Raw genomic sequence first — 16,812 nt, forward strand, 5'->3', positions numbered from 1 at the left:
GGAATTGTTCAAATGCCAGAAGGTATTAGACAACAGACAACGAAACGTTGTTCCACTGTACGGGCCTTGGATTGTAAAAACAAGGTAAACAAATTTAAAAGAACACGGCTCCTTCAAGCGGGTGGTAGCTTTTTCACACTGTTACTGTCAATAATTGCAGGACTTGTAAACAATTTTCTCTAGAGAATGGCAAAACCCTACAAATTGACACCATTTGAACTTGTCCTCTTACCCGTTGAAAATTTGGAAGACAATCTAAGCAAATTCATTAATGACGAGAATATTGCCGATGACAAAAAACTGCTTTTACTTCAAGATGCCATTCGACGTATGGACAAACATAAACCTTATCGCGACAGACTCTTCAACGTTTCCTCTAAACAGGAAACATCTCCTCAAGATTCTTAACAATCATAGGAGAAGAAATTGAATTCAATTTTATCGAAAATTGGGAACGTATTGCCATTCACCTATCAAGAATTGGGTAAAAGAGTATTTTCTTATCTCACGTTGTCAACTGATGATCAAGTTCAAATTGAGAGCACAGGGAAACTAATTATAATTGAGGGAAAAAGTTATAATCTAGTTGATTTAATTTGTGATATGGTGACGAATCGTAAAGGACTCTTATCCTTTGACAATAATCTAAACACCTTTCTAAGTGTATCAAACTTTCCCAAAAGTCTTATTGGCAATAAGCAAATTCTAAAGAAACTAAGAGAATACAGTCCACCAACAACGCCAACACCATTTAAAAAAGAAGAAGATTCAATATTTGAAAATACTAGTAGCACCACTGATTTTACAACACCTGTAGCTGCTAGTCAAAAGTGAAGACAAATTGATTCACCCTCCATTGTGCAAAAGGGGAGTGGTCATTACACTGCGTGTTTACGTTCAAAATGGATAAAGTTCTGAAAGGTGTCTATGAAAATATTGGTGAAGCGGGAAGTTTAAGTTCTCCCAAAACGCTTTCTAGAGTTGTCTCCGGCACCACATTGAAAAATGCAAAAGAGTATCTAGAAAATGAACCGAGTTACGCACTACATCGGAATCATAGGCTTTGCAGCAAACAATATCGACAAACTAAAGCCTTTTTCCCTCTGCATACAATGCAAATGGATCTTTTAACTTTAGACGCAGTTCAACGGCGTCACAATGCACCCTACAAATATAATCTGGTGGCAATCAGTATCCTTAGTCGCTATGCCTATGTCACTCCATTGCGATCAAAGAGAAGTGTTGAAGTTGCTCGGGCCATTGGAAGTATTCTTGAACAGGATTCATATAGAAAAATTAAATCGGATCGCGGCAGTGAATTTGTTAATCCTCATTTGCAAAAGGTTCTATTGACATATTATACAACACTTTATCATAGTCACAGCCCGATAAAGGCTGCATTGGCCGAACGATTAATAAGAACGATTCGTCTATTAATTTCAAGATATTGTACATTGAAAAATACATCGGCTTTTATTCATGATTTAAATAAAATCATGCAGATATACAACCATCGACCTCATCGATCTCTATCCAACTCAAGCCCTCGGGATGTTCATTACAATGAAAATACATTTGATGCTTTTCTAAAGCAATACTCCAATGGCAATGAGAAGAAAAAGAAGAAGAAATTCAATGTTGGTGATACTGTTCGAATTAATAGAACCACCAATATTTTTGAAAAAGGGAATTATTTATGGAGCACTGAACTTTTTAGAGTGTCCAAAATCCTGGACACCGAGCCCACGACATATCGAATGCGAGATACCAAAGATGATGAGATTCTCGGTGGTTTTTATGAATATGAACTGCAAAAAGTTAGAAACACTAGCGAAATGTATCAAATTGAAAAGATATTAAAGAGTCGTACTCGTAGGGGCAAGAGACAGTTGCTTGTTCGCTGGCTAGGATACAACTCGGATTTTGATTCTTGGGTCAGTGCTGAAGATATTGACAATGCCCAATGATTTCTATGTGACTTTCATGTCCAATGTTTCTGATCCTCTCTACAATGACCTGAATAGAACAAGTGTTTTTTGGACGAAACTCTCCCCCACCATCAAATTAGACGGAAAGTATGAAGTGGATCTTGTCGAATGTATTCTCAAAAATACCTATGACATCCTGAGAAAGTATAGTAAATATAAAATAAAAATTAGACCCTATGGTTGGCCGCCACCACCAGGTGATCAAGAACAAATTCAAAAAATCAATTGGTTGGATTATCCATATATTGAATTACCCTACGAGGAACTCACCTGTATGAATGATTTATGTCGTTCTATTAAAAAAAGAATTTCCGCTCGTAAAAAAGGAGCTTTTCATTTCAACTATTCAAAGGAGGAGGGCAAGATCTACATTAGTTCACCTATTGCCAGTAAAAAGGTTATTCTCAATGATAACCTAAAGGATGTTCTTGGCCTTAAGCTCAATATAATCAATGGTAAAAGTGCCGGAAACACTAATTTCATTTTCTCTGACTACCCACCTTCCTTCTCCACGGACACTTGTATATTTCTCTACACCTCCTTTGTGGAAACATCTCTGGTTGGTAATTCAAATGTTCCCCTCCTACGAGTTCTTGAACGAAAAACCAAACAAGAGCATATTCACCACTACAATATAAAGCATCTTCAGTATATTCCCGTAAACACTTCCTATTTGGAACTCTGTCAGTTAACACTTAGAACTGAATTAGGCGATCCCATAGCAATTTCAAAAGGTTTGGCTGTGATTACATGCCATTTTCGTCCCATCATTCAACAGCAAGATGTCTAATAGAAAAGTGGTATTCACTTGTCCTGATATTGACTGCTATGTTAATACTCTTGGCCCAAGACAACAGGGCAATGGAATGGACTATTACAAAGGTCGCTCGTCAATGTCTGGCTATGGTCTTGGCAGTTTGTTTGCTAAGCTGTTTCGCTCTTCACTACCACTGGCTAGAAAATATCTTGTACCGGCTGCGACAGATTTTGCATCCTCTACACTATATGATTGGGGCTCTGGCAAGGATTTTAAAAAAAGTGCTTCGGAAAATCTTAGGTCCAGTGCGAGAACCCTTGGCGAGAAATTAAAACAGAATGGTAAAGGTTTAAAAAGGTCAAGAAACAATGCATCACTCATCAGTCTCCACTCAGGACGGAAACGAAAGACATCAACCCTTTTGTCAAAGAAAAGAAGGAAAAAGCTGAAACGTAATGTAACCAGAATTCCCAGGAAGAAAATTGTTAGATCAAAACTAGATTTCTTCTATTAAGATGTCCTACCTATCACATAAGGATTCTCAACCTTCAATCACCGCATCATTGAATGTAATCAATGCAGAAAATGTTGATGTGAGTGTCAAGCATGGATACTATGAACAATTTTATCCACTACAACCGCTTTCTAATGATACCAACTGTCACCTTTATTCCAATGAAGACGAATATTTTTACTAAACTTCAGCATTTGTAGACTTACAATTAGAATAGCATAAATTTAGTAGTACAATACCTATTTAGTTTGATTGGATATCCTATGAAACTTGTATATTACATATTTTATTTAGTCAAATTAGTGTCTATATCAACGGCACGCTGATGAGCCCAAGCAATGATCTCTCAAACTATTCAACCTATATGCAATTCATGTTGATGACACCCAGGTCATACAAGGAATTGAGAGGCACCTCCAATGGATATGAATATATTACTAATACTGATAGTACAGATGCACTTAAAAATGCTACAACTAGTGAATTACATCTAGTTGGAAAAATATATCATGAAATATTTAATATACCCCAATGGCTGCCGCCGAATGTTAAAGTGGATATAAAATTGACGCTTGCACCATCCAATTTCATTTTGAGAAAAGAACTTGCTGCCAATCCCGATGTATGTCTCTCCCTCACCTCGGCAATACTTCATGTACGCAAACAACAGGTTATGAGCTCTGTTGCATTGGCAGTGGAAAAGCTAAGAACCAATGGTAACAACATTAAACTTCTTGTTCCCCATACAATCACCAATCAACGTCACATTGCCATGGGGTCACGCACCTTCACCGATTCATCCTTTATCAATGGCGAAATCCCCTCGAAACTTGCATTGGCATTTGTAAAGAGCGCCAGTGCAATAGGATCGTGGACTGAATGCCCACATAAATTCGAGATGTTTGGACTTTCATCTCTTGTGTGCAAAGTAAACGGTATCCCACTCTACAATCTATCTTTTGATAAATCCTATAGAACATTGTACGAGTTGACCATGCAAACCCTAGATCATGATTCGCAACTATTTGAAAATGGAATAACCGAAGATATTTTTGCTAAAACACATGGTATCATTGTACTGGATTTGTCTGGTACACAGGATATGAGTATAGTACGTACGGGGAGTGTGCGTTTAGAGTATACATTTGCTGATCCATTAGCTGAGAATATTGCCCTAATCTCACTAATCAATATGAAACCTATTGGGAAATCACTCCTGAAGGCAGTGTTCTACTAGACTTGGCATCATGAACACCGGTCAAATAATTAGTGTATTTAATATGGACCCCTACATGTCTCAGTACAAATCATAGTGTCTACCTTCGGACTTTCTTGGAAAAATTCAAAGTGTCAACAATACCTTGATTATTGTTAATAGCAGTCCGTCGACTGTGCCGACGGGTCATTGGCTGTGCATCTTTCAAACAATGAAGACGATTGAATTTTTTGATCCTCTTGGTCTACCCTATACATTCTACACACCCCACATCAGCACCTATATTGAGAGGAGTGGGAAAACTATTATTCAAAATCGGAAGAGGATTCAGGATCTAACAACTAAAAGCTGTGGCTTCCATGCACTACTGTATTTTGTGTTCCGTTTTCATGCCTATACTTACAAGTATTTTTTCCGCATTTATGTTGACAATACACGTCGGAACGACTTTCTAGTGGAAAATATCCTCTCGGACCTATATAATATTGATTTCAGTACCCTAAGAGTAAAGTGCTTAAAAAAAATTTGTGAATTTGTTTATTAATAAAATGCATATATATACAACAATGTCTTTAAATCTTCACTTTAGATTTCATCATCGGTGTATAGGCAACTGTCGTGAACCACTAATGCTGGTAAACCATTTGGATTCACTGTATATCGATCTTGATTGACTGCAAAGTCAGGGTCACATTTTCTGCAGTACAATGTAACTTCACTTTTGTCATATCTCTTTGTATAGTCAATGATACTATTTGCATTCATATTATGAAATTCATGAGTTTCAATCTGTCTATTTGAAGCAATATCACATACAGTGTTTTCAAATGGTGAATCACATTCGGTAACTGCCAAATAAAAATCATTTGGTTTATAGTCATAGTAGGCAGTGTCATCACAACGATGACGTAGAAACCAAATTGTCTTGTTACCCCAACAGTTGAATCGTAGACCAGATTCCTCTTCCCAGAATAATTTAAATCCGCGACGATACCAATCTCGTAGAAATAAACTAAAATCACGTTTAGGATTCTTCCCAATCATAGCGGGGTAAGTATTCTTCCACTGATCACATTTATCATAGTGACAATTGGAGCACAGGTGCCCTCTAGGATGAGAGTCACACACCTCTTCAAGACATGAATTACATCCTTTAATTTGCATTCCTTTAATTACTGCATAGCCCCTATGTAATTTACAAGGATTACATAATTTACACTTTTCACTATAGTCATCAATAATTGTACAATTCTCACATTGAGTCCAACTGCCAAGAGTGTACAAGCACAATGGACATATATAGAACATTATTGGTTTCCGATGTCAACTCTCTCACAGCTAAAACGAAACTGATCATCCTCTCTCCATAAATTCAGTGAGGGGGAAATAGGGGAGAGGAGTAACTCTGTGACGTTACCTCTTTCGAATGGTGGAGCCATCTACATTGAAGCCATTGGCAATGTTTCCAAAAGTATATCCACTATATGATTCTGCTTTGTTCCAATTAGTATGTCAATAAATTAAGTATAAGCACTTGAATCACATTTTAAAAGTTTCATACAATAGTCCAATGGGGGAGAATCAGTTTTCATTATATTGTCAAGTGTTCCCTGAGAGAATATCCCGCGTTGAACAGATAACTCGAGAAAATTGTCATCCAAAATCGAATGTTTTTCCATAAACACTAGATTCGATCTAAGTCTCTCTTTCTCAAATTTATTCATTTTTCAGTCCTTTCACTCTGACTGCTGACTCTAGACTGACCCTGATTCGTTAGCCCTAACCAGAAAAGAAATGGGAACATTTTCGAAACAATTTTATTGAATAATTATAACAACATCAATAATACTATGCATGTACAATTAGCGATAGAGTTTATTGTCTTCGATATGTTTCACTAATGCACTTAAAGCACATTGAAGTCTATTCACATGTGCTATATCAACTTTAGCGGCGAAACATAATTGATCTTCCATTTTAAATTTGCTCAAGGATATCACATATCTTGCATATACTGCATCCCATTCCAGACAATGACGTGATCCTTTCGTGATTTCTACCGCAATGTTAGGTGCTCTTGTATTATTACCTTCAACTCCACTATCAACTTCTAATAGGGTAAACATTCCACTCGCCAGCACAAATATATTTCCAGACGAGTAAAGTCAAACTGTTCTCACTCCTTTGAATTCTATTCACAGACTAATAAAACTTTAGCAAATAACCCTTTCCTTATATTCCATCCGGCGCTAATATGTTTGTGAGCCCTCTGATTGGCTGAGAAGGAAACATGGGATCTAACTGTTTCCTGGAAACTCATAACATTTGCCTCGGAAACAACAACATGAAGGAAGTGTCATGGACCTGCTCCCATTAGACTCAATAATCCATGAAAGTGAGAAAGTTCCTGTTTTTCAAATTCTCACTGACAAAAACCAAGAAAACAGACATAAATGTGAGAAAGTTCCTGTTTTTTCATTTTCACTGACAAAAACCATAGAAAACAGACATAAATGTGAGAAAGTTCCTGTTTTTTCATTCTCACTGACAAAATCCAGAAACCATCCAAAACCATCCATGAAAAACATCAAATAAATTGACCCACACACATAACCATCCAAGAAAACAGACATAAATTTGACAAAGTTCCTGTTTTTTCATTCTCACTGACAAAAACCATAAACCACGTGGTTCTATGCCCATATATGGTGTGCAAAAAAGTTGTAGGTGGCAGCAGGGGTGAGTGATGGGGCTGGTACCCCCCCCCCTCTACTGTTCTTTACTTTTCTTTGAAAAACTTATTTTGTGGAAAAAGTTTTTTTTATTAATTTCTGTTCGTTTTGTATTGACATAGTCTTTTCAGGGAAAAAAAGAAAATAATACTTTAAATCTTTTCGTTTTTTTAAGAATTTATAGTTCGGCCTGCTATTTGTATGCTGGAGAAAAATTTTCAGCAATTTTTAACAGCATATACCCTTTTAAAAATCTGGACACATATAGAACTGTTTAATTTAGTTTCTTACCTACTCTAGTTGACCTGTAATGGAAAACTTGATACCATTCGCAAAAAAATCTTTTTACTTTCTTTGATAGCTTTGATACACTTACACTATTTGGATTTGGTTAAATTTTAAGAGCAGAAGTAGCCCCGAACTTTTCAACATGATACCCTCAGTCGTTCTTGGGATACTGCTGTGATGCTTTATTGGGAATTAGCATTATCACAGTGCATTTTGATTTAATCTTAAGTCAACATTTAGTTTTTAAACATATAAAAATTGGATTTGAGGAGGACTAAAATCTATTCTATAAATCATATACAACAACTTTCTATATAAACCTTATATGCCCCCAAGGCATAACTTACAACCTTTGCACTGAGGGCTCTGAGGGGGTTATCATCCTAAAAGACTTAATTTCCAGAACTTTCAACTGCATAGAAAAAAAGGGATGTCTCAAAATTTTGATTGGATGTGTTTGGGAAAATGGTGGGTGTGAGAGGGGCATTACTCGCCATCCAATCACTTTCAACTATTAAAAAAGGCACTAGCCTTTTCAGTTTCTAAATGAATGAGCTCTTTTGAAGTTTCTACGACAACGATTTCAATAAAAACTTTATATGCCCTAATGGCATAATTTACATCCTTTGCCCTTAGGTCTGTGGGGGGAGGGGTTGTCATCCTTTAATACCTAATTTCCAAAACTTTCAACTACATTGAGTAAAATAGCTATCTAAAAATTTTGATTGGATGTGTTTTGGGAAAAGGTGGGCGAGAGAGGGGGGTTAGTTGCCCTCAAATCACTTTTGACTATTAAATATGGTACTAGTCCTTTGAATTTCAAATCAAATGAGCCCTCTACGACAAAGATTTCAATAAAAACCTTATATGCCCCCAAGGCATAACTTATAATCCTTGCCCTGAGGGTTGTGGGTGAGAGTCCTCCTTAAAATATGTTTTCTATCTGGAAATCAACTACCCTGAACAAAATGGCTATCTCAAAATTTTATTGGATGTGTTTGGGGGAATGATGGGTGTGGGGGGGGGGGGCTATTTGCCCTCCAATCACTTTAAACTATTAAAAAGGGCACTAGCCCTTTGAATTCTCCAGTCGAATGAGCTTTTATTGACGTTTCTACGACAACACCTTCTTTAAAAACCTTATATACCCCCCATGGCATAACTTAAAACCCTTGCCCTGAGGGATGTGGGGGAGCGTCCTCCTCAAAAACATATGGTCTATCTGGAAATCAACTACGCTGAACAAATTGGCTATCTCAAAATTTTGATTGGATGTGTTTGGGGGAATGAAGGGCGTGAGGGGGGGCTAGTTGCCCTCAAATCACTTTTGACTATTAAAAAGGAAACTAGCCCTTTGAATTTTCAATATAATGAGCCTTTTTTGAAGTTTAGACAACAATGCCGTATATAAAATCTTTGTATGCCCCAGGGAATAACTTAGAACTCTCGCCCTGAGGGTTATGGGGGAGTGTCCTCCTCAAAAACAAATTTTCTATCTGGAAATCAACTACGCTGAACAAAATGGCTATCTCAGCCCTTTGAATTTCCAATCGAATGAGCCTGTTTTGAAGTTTCTACGACAATGCCTTCTATAAAAACCTTATATGCCCCCAGGGTATAACTTAAAACCCTTGCCCTGAGGGTTGTGGGGGAATGTCCTCCTCGAAAACATACTTTCTATCTGGAAATCAACTACGCTAAACAAAATGGCTATCTCAAAATTTTGATTGGATGAGTTTGGGGGAATGATGGGCGTGGGGGGGGGGCTAGTTGCCCTCCAATCACTTTCGACTATTGGAAAAAGGTACTAGCCCTTTGAATTTTCAATCGAATGAGCCTTTCTTGAAGTTTCTACGACAACGCCTTCTATAAAAACCTTATATACCCCCAAGGCATAACTTAAAACCCTTGCCCAAGGGTTGTAGGGAAGTGTCCTCCTCAAAACATATTTTCTATCTGGTAATCAACTACGCTGGACAAAATGGCTATCACAAAATTTTGATTGGATGTGTGGTGGGGAATGATGGGCGGGGGGGGGGGCTAGTTGCCCTCCAATCACTTTCGACTATTAAAATGGGCACTGGCCCTTTGAATTTCCAATCAAATGAGCCTTTTTTGAAGTTTCTACGACAACGCCTTCTATAAAAAACCTTATATGCCCTCAGGGCATAACTTAAAACCCTTGCCCCGAGGGTTGTGGGGGAGTGCCTCCTCAAAAAGATATTTCCTATCTGGAAATCAACTACGCTGAACAAAATGGCTATCTCAAAATTTTGATTGGATGTATTTGGGGGAATGATGGGCGGGGGGGGGGGCAGTTGCCCTCCAAACACTTTCGACTCTTAAAACGGGAACTAGCCCTTTGAATTTCCAATCAAATGAGCCTTTTTTGAAGTTTCTACGACAACGCCTTCTATAAAAACCTTATATGCCCCCGGGGCATATTTTAAAACCCTTGCCTCGAGGGTTGTGGGGGAGTGTCCTCCTCAAAAAGATATTTTCTATCTGGAAATCAACTACGCTGAACAAAATGGCTATCTCAAAATTTTGATTGGATGTATTTGGGGGAATGATGGGCGGGGGGGGGCAGTTGCCCTCCAATCACTTTCGACTATTAAAACGGGCACTAGCCCTTTGAATTTCCAATCAAATGAGCCTTTTTTGAAGTTTCTACGACAACGCCTTCTATAAAAACCTTATATGCCCCCGGCGCATATTTTAAAACCCTTGCCTCGAGGGTTGTGGGGGAGGATCCTCCTCAAAAAGATACTGTCTATTCATAAATCAGCTCCGCTGAACAAAAATGGCTATCTGAAAATTTTTAGTAAAGGTATTTGGGGGACTGATGGGCGTGGAGGGGGCCTGTTGCCCTCCAATCACTTTTGACTATTAAAAAGGGCACTAGACCTAGGAATTTCCAATCGAAACAGCCTTTTTTTAAGTTTCTTTAGAAACTTCAAAAAAGGCTATATATATATATAATATATATATATATATATATATATATATATATATATATATATATATATATATATATATATATATATATATATATATATATATATATATATATATATATATATATATATATATATATATATATATATATATAGCTGAATATAATGCATTTTTTTTTAGCAAAGAAAGCACTCTTTTGCGTCTTTCTGAACTTTCTGTGGGAGGGGGATGGAGGCAAGTATTTAGTTTAAATAATTCTAGGAGGAATTGAGGATGGGGTGAAAAAATGAACATGTTTTTTTTTAACTTTATAAAATATCGTTATTTCACATAGAAAATAAAACCTTTTTTCTATAGGTTAATGAATTAGCCTTTTCGCCATTTTTTCAACACTGTAAAAGTGTGTGTGTGTGTGTGTGTGCGAGTGTGTGTGTGTGTGTGTACGCGTGTGTTCGCATACGTGTGTGTGTGTGTGTGAGTGTGTGCGCATGTGTGAGTGTGTGCGCATGTGTGTGTGTGTGTGTGTGAGCGGTGCATGCGTCGCGTCTACTCGATAATTCATTGAGATAGTATAATGAATAGTGCAAATTCAATAATGACGTAATGATTGAATGGCGTATATTTATTTCCATATCATTATTTCTTATGTTTGATCCAAGTAGTGTAATTTTTTCAATATACATATCAAGTAAATTTTATTTTAGTACTGATTTTGAATATTTTTAAATTATTTTTTGTAAATTATTCCGTCAAAATGTATGAGAAGAAATTTTGAAGCGGAAATTGTGACGTGGCATAATTTGTTTCCACAGCGTATTTCTATCTGACTTCAGAGACATAATTACTTATAGGCTAATGGAATATATATATATAGGGGTTAGAAAGGTATTTTCAACCTGTAAGAATATTTCAGCGTGTGTGCGCATGTGTGTGTGTGTGTGTTTTGCTGATTTTTTGGACAATTGCCTTAACTTGAGAGTAGTTTGTTAGAAATGCGTCGTTGATAATTAAAAAATCGGATGCTAAACTCAGACAAACAAAAGGATTGTAACATCTGATTGGCTCGTATATTTTGCATGATATTTCTAAAGTCAATTAAGATGAACAAATGTCGGAGTGTAGGTTTGACATCACCAGGCACGTGCGACGGAAATTTTTTGTTGGTGGGGGACTTAAAAAGGCAAAAATGGGTGAACAACATGAGTTTATAAGACGGTTCGTGAAAATCCCAAGTTTTGTTTCTGATTTTTTGGACAATTGCCTTAACTTGAGAGTAGTTTGTTAGAAATGCGTCGTTGATAATTAAAAAATCGGATGCTAAACTCAGACAAACAACAGGATTTTATTATCTGATTGGCTAGTATATTTTGCATGATACTTCTAAAGTCACTTAAGATGAATAAATGTCGTTGTGTATGTTAGACATCCCCAGGAACGTTCAATGGAAATGTTTTGTTGGCGGGGGTATTAAAAAGGCGAAAAGGAGTGAACAACATGAGTTTATAAGACTGCTCGTGAAAATTCCAATGTTTTATGTGATTTTTTGGACATTTGCCTTAGCTTGAGAGTAGTTTGTTAGAAATGCGTCGTCGATAATTAAAAAATTGGATGCTAGAATCAGAACAACAAAAAGAGTTTATTACTTGAGTGGCTTTTATATTTTTAATTATATTTTTAACGTTTATTAACATGAAGAAATGTCTTAGTGTATGTTTGACATCAACAGGACCAAGCAAGGGAATTTTTTTGTTGGTGGGGGGGCTCAAAAAGATACAATTCGTAAACTACATGAGTTTATGCCAATTTCCCTCGCACGTGCCTGGTGATGTCAAACCTACACTCCGACATTTCTTCATCTTAATTGACTTTAGAAATATCATGCAAAATATACGAGCCAATCAGGTGTTACAATCCTTTTGTTTGTCTGAGTTTAGCATCCAATTTTTTAATTATCAACCACGCGTTTCTAAAAAACAACTCTCAAGATAAGGCAATTGTCACAAGAATCATAAAAAAACTTTGGATTTTCGCCAACCGTCTTATAGACTCATTTAATTCACCAAGTGTTGCCTTTTTAAGCCCCCCACAAACAAAACAGTTCCCTCACACGTTCCTGGTGATATCAAACCTGCCCTCCGACATTTCTTCATCTTAAGTGACTTGAGAAATATCATGCAAAATATACGATCAAGTCAGTTGATAAAATCAATTTGTTTGTCTGAGTTTAGAAGCAAATTTTTCAATTATCAAAGAAATAATTTTAACAAATTACTCTCAAATTAATCCAAATGTCCAAAATATCATAACAAACGTTGAGATTTTTACGAGTCGTCTTATAAACCCATGTAGTTCACCCATTTTTTTCATTTTAAAACCCCCCACCAACAAAAAATTTCCCTCGCACGTGCTTGGTGATGTGAAACCTACACTCCGACATTTCTTCATCTTAATTGACTTGAGAAATATCATGCAAAATATACGAGCCAATCAGGTGTTACAATCCTTTTGTTTGTCTGAGCTTAGCATCCGATTTTTTAATTATCAACGACGCATTTCTAACAAACTACTCTCAAGTTAAGGCAATTGTAAAAAAAAATCAGAAAAAACCTTGGGATTTTCACGAATCGTCTTTTAAACTCATGTAGTTCACCCATTTTTGCCTTTTTAAGCCCCCCCCCCCCCAACAAAAAATCTCCCTCGCACGTGCCTAGTGATGTAAAACCTACACTCTGACATTTCTTCATCTTAATTGACTTTAGAAATATCATGCAAAATATACGAGCCAATTAGGTGTTACAATCATTTTGTTTGTCTGAGTTTAGCATCCGATATTTTAATTATCAACGACGCATTTCTAACAAACTACTCTCAAGTTAAGTCAATTGTCCAAAAAATCAGACAAAACCTTGGGATTTTAACGAACCGTCTTATCAACTCATGTAGTTCACCCATTTTTGCCTTTTTAAGCCCCCCACCAACAAAAAATTCGTAAATCCGACCCATCTAGTTCTGTTTGACGAGGCAACCTTAATATCAACTGTAAATGGCGTACCACAAACTTTTAAAGAGGTAATTGAGATAAAAAAAATATATGAACCAAAATTTAGCAATAAATAGAGATACTGGAGATATTTCATTAAGCCCAATTTACGACAGTTTAATCTTGAAGGACTCAATCAATATTTTCACCCGAAAAAACTTAACAGAACCTATTTGCATATCTAATGAAAACCGAAATTGTAGACCAGCTAAAATTATTGCAAGACGAAAGATCCTTGCACTATCATCTTGGTAAATTTATTTTCATTGATTCCTGCCTGGTTTTTTATTCAGTGTCTGTTCTGTCTTTGTACAGTAAACTTCGAAAGGTTAGATTTTCGTTTTTTTTGTTTTTTTAGCACTGAGGACGACTTGGCGGAGGTCCTTGTCGAAATATTTGCTTATATTTTGTCATTTTCATGGTTCGCTGGCTGACAAAATCCTCGTTTTTTCACCCTTTTTTGATTTTATTTTTCATTTTGTTACTTTCTCTCCTCTCTGAGTTTCGTTTACCAAAAAGACTCAAACAGCCCAAAGAAACACAAACAGACCAAAAAGATTCAAACAGCCCATAGAGACACACATAGCCCAAAGAAACATAAACAGTCTAAAGAGACACAAACAGTCCAAAGAGACAAACACAGACCAAAAAGACTCAAACAACCCAAAGAGACAACCCAAAGAGATCCTTCTGCCATCACCCCACCACTTATGTATTATACGGAACACTTCGAAGAAGTAAAGCTATTCGTTATTACAATTCTTTTCTTGTCATCTACACCCCTCTTAGTATCAACCTCTTCATATAGTTTAACGTTAAACTATTTTAAATTGACAACACTGTCCAAACATCACTTGTGTATTATACAGTACACAATCACCCCATCTCCCCGAAAACACTTTTCAGCCATTTCTTGTTAAAAATTTTTATTTCAAGTCAATCCTTAATAGGATCAAATTCGCAAATCCTACACTCCAATTTGCAAATCTCATTACCCCTTTTTAAATGTCAATCAAACAATTCTGATTGTAGTGTCCAATTTTTTAATAACAAACTGCATACTCTCAAAACATGTTTGACCACATTATAAACTGCCAAATAACCAGTCTGGTAATCTGCCTTGGAAAGGTGCCATGGAACCTAATCTCCCCAAATAGCACCGGAAGGAACATAAAGTGGTGGAAATACACCGGAAGGAACATAAAGGTCTAGAAATGGTACTTAGATCTCTACTTTCTTCAGTGAAACCGATTCAGTGAAAAATATCAGAAATTGTGACTAATTTGAAAAATATTAATGATATGAAAATGTTGTTTTTTTCCTCAGTTTTATATTGATTATTTTGTTGTAAAAAAAATTAATGTAATATAATTGTAAAATTTAAGAGTACTAACTTTTATTTGTATATTGTTAATAGTGTTCCTGTAATAGTACTGAGCTTCCTACACCAAGAGGCTCCATAAGTCGCCCCCCAGATCGATATGTGCGATTCCTGGGAGTTCTTTTGGATGAAAATTTATCGTTTAAGTTGCACGTTCAAGTAATAAGAGTGAAAATTTCCCGTGGACTTGGAATCATCCGTAAATTAAAGCGTTTATTTCCTTTTCCTATACTCCGTCTTTTATATTTCTCTCTCATTTTCCCTTATATATGTTACTGTTCGTCTGTGTGGATGTCTACATTTTCTTCTGTACTTGCTCCTGTTCATATTCTTCATGAGAAAGCGGTAACAGTTCTCCAGTCGACTACTCACTCTCCTGTTAATCTCCTTAAGATTAGAGATATTTATGTTATATCTCTAGCTTCGTTGGCATATCAATTCTTCCACGGAGATCTCCCATTTTGTTTTTCTGGACTACTTAAGCCAGTAGGGGAAGTAAATTTTTACGCAGTTCGAAACAGGGAGGATGTTATGATTCCGGCTACTCCCTCGGTTCGTTCTGACTTTGGTCTGGTCGTGACTGTGGGACGTGCTTGGAACTTGGTTCCTGCTGAGATTCGTCAGTCACAAACACTTGGCTCCTTTAAAAGACAGATGAAAAGTTTCTTATTAAAGCTAAATATTAAATAGTTTATAGTTGTTGTATAGTTTTTTTGTTGGCGTTGGATCCTCGATGATGTAGAGAATTTTTCATTTTTGATTTATTTTTTTATTGTCGGGTGATAGGAGGGTCGCTGTTTCGTGTGGACTGTCGGTGAGTTGACTTCTTTTCCTTATAGATTTTTAAGTTAAACACTGTTTAGTATTGTTTATGCCAAGTTTTAGTATTAGTCATTTATTCTGTGTCGTTTCCCAAATAACGGGCCATTGAGCCCTTTGGGATATTGTTTTTGTTATTGTTATTTACGGAAATAAATGGAACTTGAACTTGAACTTGTTCTAGAGCGCTATCAATACGGCATATAAAATATAAGCCGGGTCTCGGCACGGCTTGTATGTATTAATTCTCATTGTCACTTGTCTTGTAACCGCAGAAAATGTGAGCCTCTTCTTAATGTCATGGTGTCACCATAGGTTCGATGCAACCACCATGGGAAAAATACAAATTCTTCCTTAAAGTTGCGGCCTTTTTAGATCTCTTTAGTGGCCAGAAATGTCAATATGCCAGTTAAGAAAAAAGAAACTATGTAGCCGATTTCGATGCCAGGCCCCAGCTTTTTCAAATGTGCTTGTGTGCGTCTGCGGTACCGGATAGCTTCCTATGTGGGTCTGTAACATCAATTCTTAAAAGAGGGAAACCTCCTAGCGATTGCTCGTCGTATCGGCCAATAACTGTGTCATGCAATCTCAGTAAAGTTTTTGAATATGTTCTTCTTCCGTCCATATCGAGTGCACATTTTGGCGAAAATCAGCTTGGATTTTCGTCTGGGGTGTGGTGCCAGCAAGCCCATCGAGTTCTAATTAATCTTCTTATTGATGCGACTAAAAAGGGATATGAACTCCATCTTTGCGCCTTGGACCTTTCCAAGGCTTTTGACAGCGTCGTCCACTCACAAGCTCTGTTTTCCCTTTTTAGTCACGGCATTAATCTTTCTCTGGTTTCTCTCCTTCGTTATTGGTATGCAAATTCTTTTCTACGAATAAAAGCTGAAGGGGTTATTTCCGATTCTAAAATTCCGGTTCGGCGTGGTGTCAGACAAGGTGCTGTCCTTTCCCCTTCTATCTTTAAACTTTGCATTTCTTCTGTTTTATCTTCTATCCCAACCACTTGTATTTTTCAGGCGATTAATCTTTCTTACATAGCGTATGCTGATGATATACTTCTAATTAGTAGGACTAGAAAAGGTCTTTCTGTTTCTGTATCTACAGTTGCAACAA

The sequence above is a fragment of the Artemia sp. Qi Xiang Cuo genome, chromosome 7 (assembly GCF_049724085.1).
Source record: "Artemia sp. Qi Xiang Cuo chromosome 7, ASM4972408v1, whole genome shotgun sequence".
NCBI lineage: Eukaryota > Metazoa > Arthropoda > Branchiopoda > Anostraca > Artemiidae > Artemia > Artemia sp. Qi Xiang Cuo.